This window comes from Ovis aries, chromosome 16 (assembly GCF_016772045.2).
Source record: "Ovis aries strain OAR_USU_Benz2616 breed Rambouillet chromosome 16, ARS-UI_Ramb_v3.0, whole genome shotgun sequence".
NCBI lineage: Eukaryota > Metazoa > Chordata > Mammalia > Artiodactyla > Bovidae > Ovis > Ovis aries.
Genome location: NC_056069.1, coordinates 33,120,548 through 33,127,306, shown reverse-complemented (window position 1 = coordinate 33,127,306; position 6,759 = coordinate 33,120,548). Strand labels below are relative to the sequence as shown.

At 42.4% G+C, this 6,759-nt stretch overlaps 1 non-coding gene across 1 annotated transcript; it reads left to right on the top strand.

Moving 5' to 3' along the window:
- Window positions 1-4,042: 4,042 nt before the first annotated feature.
- On the top strand, window positions 4,043-4,114 carry TRNAC-GCA (transfer RNA cysteine (anticodon GCA)). The gene has a single exon. It is a non-coding gene; the product is annotated as a tRNA-Cys (tRNA).
- Window positions 4,115-6,759: the final 2,645 nt, after the last annotated feature.

Genomic DNA, 6,759 nt, shown 5'->3' with positions numbered 1-6,759 from the left:
TTTCAGAGTTCACTATTTATTTCAGCAGATCATGACTTAAGTAAATATAGAATTGTATCAGCTTGAATTCCTTACATCATAGACTAACTTTGGCTCATGTAAACAGAACATGGAATCTGTTAGAGGTATACTTAGTAGCTAAAATTCTGAATAAGCCAGAATTCCAGAGATTTAAGTCAGGAACAGGGCAAACTCTTCCTTAAGTTATAGGAATTTCTTAACTATGAGGTCCAGATATCAAGGTAATGAATGGCTGGATTGGTATATCCTTCCATGTATCATTCCCCTCAAAATGTAATTCCTAGAGGAAAGTGTCAGATCAACTTATATTGGATTCATTTCCATCTCCTAGAGGTAGCAACTCACCTTTAATTCCTGCCAATCAGGAGTGCCTGTGATGGCAAGGAGGAAGTTTTCCTGAAGAGAATGCCGAGTTCTATTAAGAAAAGGTTATAATTTAATTAGACAAGTAAATATCAAATGCCCAACATGTGTTCTTTGAGAAAGGAAAAGTGGGAGCTCAAATTCTGCTTTCAAAATCTACTTTAGGCTTAGATTGAAAAGGTGATAAGAGATCTGACATGAGGCAATTTTCAAGAAATTTACTTTTTACATCAAAATCATGCCAGATTTCATGTAAATATTGGCTGTTTCATTTTTACCTTTCCAGAATTTCTTCTCACCCTACTTCTCGTAATCTCCCATTGACAGAGTGACTCAGATCAAGTGGCAGTAAAGAACCCACTTTCAATCCAGGAGACAAAAGAGATGCAGGTTGGATCCCTGGATCAGGAAGATCCCCTGGCAGAGAAAATGGCAACCCGCCCCAGTATCCTTGCCCAGAAAATTCCATGGACAGTGGAGCCTGGCAGGCCTATATCCATGGGGTCGCAAAAAGTTGGACATGCCTGAAGCCACTGAGCATACACACGCACTGTACCATGAGCCTGCCTCTGTGTTCATAACATTATCCCATCTGTTCATCCCAGTTGAATCCGAGAAGGCATGGGTAGTTGCTGAGTATTGATAATGTGTATTCACTGCCTACATTTTCCTCTAATTCTTCTTTTGCCCAAGAGAAAAGATCACAAGCTTGGGATGTTAATGGAGCCAAGAGCCAAGTTTGTTTTTAATTTATTAAGCAAACACTTAATTCCTTAATATGTGCCAGATACTGTCTTAAGACCTTTGCAAATATTAATTTGTTAACAACATTGAGAAGTAAGTACTATAATTAACACATTTTGTAGGTGATGAAACTGAATATAAAAAAATGTTAAGTAACTTAACATCTTCCCTAAGGTTAAACAACAGAATCAGTTGCTGGATAAGCAACAGAACCAGGGTTTCAATCCAGGTAGTATGGCTCCAAAATATTTCTCCCGAAAACATGCTGCCATCCAAACTTTGCAAAACTAACTAATCCACAAAGATATTGGAGATGATACATTGAATTCATCAGCAACTAAAGATCACGAACAGTTTAATTCTCTCAGGTCCAGCTTTGTGGTGTTTCCAATAACAAAGTTGCAGCAAACAAACAATAACCCTCATCTAATGACCAGTGTCTACCTAATGCCTTATTCAGTTAAATGGTTCTAACACCTATTGTTCTGAGTCTCAATTGTTACATTTATTTGTTTATTTCTACAACAAGCATGTACAGAGAGTTTTGTATCCAGGCAGCTCTCAAGGTGTTGGGGATAAAGAGAGATATATGTCTGTAATATGGAAGAAGGGGTGCCTACTCTGTATCTGAAGATACTCTGTATCTGAAGATACTCTGTATCTGAAGGCGTCAAAAGGAAGCTATTGTAGGAGAGACCTACAGGCTCCATGGAAACTGACCATGTAGGAAGGAGGTGTGCCCAGTGGAGAGCAGGCTCCTAGAGTGGGAAGACTGTGCCTAGACCGCGAGGCAAGAAACCACACATTGAGTACAGTCTTCATAAAGGAAGTGTCTCAGACTGGAATCCACACTGAACTGACCAATTTGCCACAGGTGGCTCTTTAAATTAAATTTATTTCAATTCTTCACAATTAAAATTTAGTTAGTTGCACCAGCCATATCTCAAGCATTCAACAGTTACCATATTGGACCAAGCAGATAGAGAAAAACAGGAAGTTCTACTAGTTGGCCAAAAAGATTGTATAGATTTTTCCTTAAAATGTTACAGAAAAGTGCAAAGGAACTTTTCAGCCAGTCCAATATTTGGACAACAACTGGTCCTGACTGATAGCATGGGGTACTGTTTGGAAGTGTAGGTTTTGAAGTCAAACCCTAAAATTAATAAAATGAAATCCCTGGGGATGGGGCCTGAGAATCTCAATCTCTACTGTATCCCCAGGTAATTTTGCATTAAGAACCAGAGGTGTAAACTGTGAGAAAAGGTCCAGCAACTGATGCAACTAGTTGCAGAGGGAAGGGTTGTTTACAAAAAGCTTTTGAATACTAGCATAAGGAATCAGTGTTTAAATCTGAACACTGGGAGATCCTTTGAAAGGAGAGAAGGAAGAAATTTAATGAGTAATTATCCTCCCAACTTTTCTCCGTTCAGCTGCCAGAATGGCCTTTACAAAACTCAGATCTCCTCTGGTCAACAACCTTCTCCTGGCTAACCTTTCAAATGCTTTCAGCTAAAAACCAAACTCTGACATAACAGACATCACTTCCTCTAGGATCTTTCTTTCAGAGCCCTGCCCCTTCTCTCCTTCCAACCACACCATCATCCTTCCCATACCTGGCCTTTTTAATCATTGTTGTCACTGTTCATTAAGGACTTCAACGCAATGGACATGAACTTGGGCAAACTTCGGGAGATGGTAAGGGACAGGGAGGCCTGGCTTGCTGCAGTTCATGGGATCGCAGAGTCAGACACGATTAGGCCACTGAACAATGAAAAACAGTCAAGGGCTTCAAGCTCACTGAAATCAGCGGCCATACATGCTTAGCTGATCAATATCTGACCACCACCCAGTAGAATGCCTCATGCATACTTGGTGTTTCACAAATACCTGTGGAGTGAACGGATGAATATTTTAGAAAGATCATTGACAGAAAAGTAGAAAATAAACTGGGGTAGGTTTGAGGGTGGCATGAAACATAGAGCCAAGGTGGGAGGGTGTTGTAATAGCCCAGGTGAGTGATGGCTGTGATTTGAAGAGGGGTGGTGGCGAAGAGTAAGGAGAAATGGAGAAAGATCTAAGAAATAGTAAAAAGAATCAACAACAGGCTTCCCTGGTGACTCAATGGTAAAGAACGACCTGCCAATACAGAAGACAGGGGTTCTATCCCCGATCTGGGAGAATCCCACAGGCCTCGGAGCAACTAAGCCCTTGCACCACAACGATTGAGCCCATGCTCTAAAGCTCAGGTATAACTGCTCAAGCCCAAGTACCCTAGAGCCTGTGCTCAGCAAAAAGAGCAGTAAGAAGCTCACGCACCACAACTAGAATGTAGCCCCTGCTCTCCAAAACTAGAGAAAAGCCCTCACAGCGCCCCAGAGCCAGCACAGCCAAAAATAAATTTAAAACAATTTTTTTTTAATCAGCAAGAACTACAGAACCTGCACCACCTGTAATCATCTATCTCTTGAATCCTGTACTCCCCTCACTCCATCTTTTCCAGATGCCTATAGTCCCTTTCTCTGTGATCACCTATCCTTTGATTATTCCTATTCCTAACAGTCTGTTTTTGGACTCTGCTTTTTTTTTTTTTTTTAAATGGATGCATTTCCTCAAATGTTCAAGGCCATTAACCATACTAATGCTCAATGAAATTTCCTTACTGGTGCTCTCTTAATTTATAAGCTGCAATATGATTTTTCTGCCAAGAAGAAGAAGAAGGAGACTCAATAGCCAGCTCATTTGTCCAAAAGCAGAGCACCTGACAAACCCTGGCCTTGCTTTTACTGGAAATGTCAGATCTCCGAAGATAAAGAATTCCCTCAAATGTTGTTCCAAATAGCTATCTCCTTCTTACCTACTCCTAATTCCACTATACTGCAGCAGCCTAAAATGAGGTAATATCATTTATAACTATTCCCTGGTGGCTCAGATGGTAAAGCGTCTGCCCGCAATGCAGAAGACCCAGGTTCGATCCCTGGGTTGGGAAGATCCCCTGGAGAAGGAAATGGCAGACCACTCCAGTACTCTTGCCTAGAAAATTCCATGGATGGAGGAGCCTGGTGGGCTACAGTCCGTGGGGTCAGACATAACTGAGTGACTTCATGACTTGATAAATAACTTTAAATTCCAGATCCTATATTTTCTCTTTATTTTGCCCTACTTTATCACTCAAGATCTGCATGATCAACAAACCATATCCATCCCTCCTCTCTACAATTCTATGGTCACCATACCTACAATCTCACATTTTGTTAAACTACCCTCTATAGTCCTTGGACTACTTCTTATGTGTCTCCATCTAAACTTCCCATCTAATCGGTTGCTAGAGGTACCTACCTCTGCTATCTCCCTGCCCTCACTCCAATTGTTTAAGAAAGCAAGCCAGTTCAGTAAGTCAGTCCTAGAGATTAACAAGTTGAATTGCTTTGTTTTCTTCAGAAAATGTGTTAGTCACTCAGTCGTGTCTGACTCTTTGTGACCCCATGGACTGTAGCCATACAGGCTCCTCTGACAATAGAGTTCTCCAGGTAAGAATACTAGAGTGGGTTGCCATTTCCTTCTCCAGGGGATCTTCCCAACCCAGGAATCAAACTTGGATCTCCCACATTACAAGCAGACTCTTTACCCACTGAGCCAACAGAACACTTATCTTCTGAACACTTCCCAATTACCTAACTTCCCTGCAATAGATAGGATAGCCATTCTCTGAAATAGCTACCCAAGAGCCCACTTGGATTTACTCTTTAACTTGAATATCCAGCCTCTTCACCATCTGCAAAAACCTACACATTTTGATCATTATGATGCCTACAATCATACTTCATTCACTCCTGCTTATTCACCTGGTTTGTACTCTTTCTGTTGTAAATATTTTTTAAGGTAGACCATTTTAAAGTCTTTGGCGAATTTGCTACAATATTGCTTCTGTTTGTAGTCTGATGTTTTGGCCATGAGCTTGGGATCTCAGCTCCTCGACCAGGGATGGAAGCAACAGCCCCCTGCACTGGAAGGTGAAGGCTTAACCACTGTGCTTCCAGGGAAGGCCCTGTGCTCTTTCCTTAAGATGGAGCTTCTTGAGGTCCCCATTCAAGACGGAAATACACTAGGATTCTGGGTTTCCCTCTTCCCATGGGCACACAGAATCTGCTGCTAAATATGCAACAACTTCCACTGGAAAAAATTGTAGAAAAACTGTCTGAGTCTACATACCATTCAAATGACACAAGGTCCATATGGAGGTGAGTAGGAGAAGCTGGTTTACAGTTTACCAGAAGCTGGATACAGAGATACAGTATCACCATAAACCCCAACCCTGGACTGCAACCTACAATCAGAAGGGAACTCAAAGCCCAGAGCTTATCCCTGAGGAGCAAAGGGTTTGAACTCCACATCACACATTTCAGCTTTTAATATCTGTGCCTGAGAGGTAAGCTATCAAACATCTAGGTCTGAGAACCAGTAATGCTCATATTCATGAGGCAACGTTCTCTCAAAGGTGGTACTGGTTCTTAGAGGGTATTTGTTGTTTTTGCTCAGTCACTAGGTCATGTCTAACTCTTTGTGGCCCCATGGACTGCAGCACAACAGCCTTCTCTGTCCTTCAGTATCTCCAGTTTGTGTAAACTTATATCCATGAGTCAGTGATACCATGCAACCATCTCATCCTCTGTTGCCCCCTTCTCCTCTTGCCCTCAATCTTTCCCAGCATCAGTCTTTTCCAATGAGTCAGCTCTTCACATCAAGTGGCCAAAGTATTGGAGCATCAGCTTTGGCATCAGTCCTTCCAACAGATATTCAAGGATGATTTCATTTAGGACTGACTGGTTTGATCTTGCTGTCCAAGGGACTCTCAAGATTCTTCTCCAACACCACAGTTTGAAAGCATCAATTCTTTGAAGCTCATCCTTCTTTATGGAGGCTATGGAGGTCATGGGGAGGGAAAATCTTAGTCATTACAATGCTGTATGTCTCTCAAAAGGGCCACAGTATATAAACAAATGTACAGTGTCAACTAGTCTTTCAAATATGAAAACTGGCCCTGCAAACTTGCATTTGCTGGTTATTAAGCTAAGACTTCTCCCAAATCCAAATCCACCTTTCTGCCATCCACTTTAAGATGCCGCCTCTGGGCTCTGAACCTCATCTCACCTTTGTTAGATGGCTCCCAGATTGGTTCTGGCAAAAGGGGCTCCACTACCAAAAGGACTACTGATAACAGGCAGAGGGAGGAAGGCAGAGGGAGGCAGGCCCCTTGCTGAGTACTGGCCCTCCTGCCACTCTCCACTCAGCAACAGCCCATCACCTAGGCAGCGGTAAGTGAGATTCCAGTTTCCTGCATTTTTTCACACTCACAAAACTGGCCTCATTGTGCCCATCAGAGATGCCAGAAGACTGCCCAGCACCATCTCCACAGCAGTGTGGGTCCCAGCTCTGTGACACTTCTTTGCCAAAGACAGGTTCCCACCACTTCCTTGTGTCCCTCCTGTGTTGTTGCATTCAGTTGCTGTCACGTCTGACTCTTTGTGACCCTATGAACTGAAGCACAGCAGGCTCCTCTGTCCTCCACTATCTCCCAGAGTTTGCTCAAACTCATGTCCATTGAATCTGAGATGCCATCCAACCATTTCATCC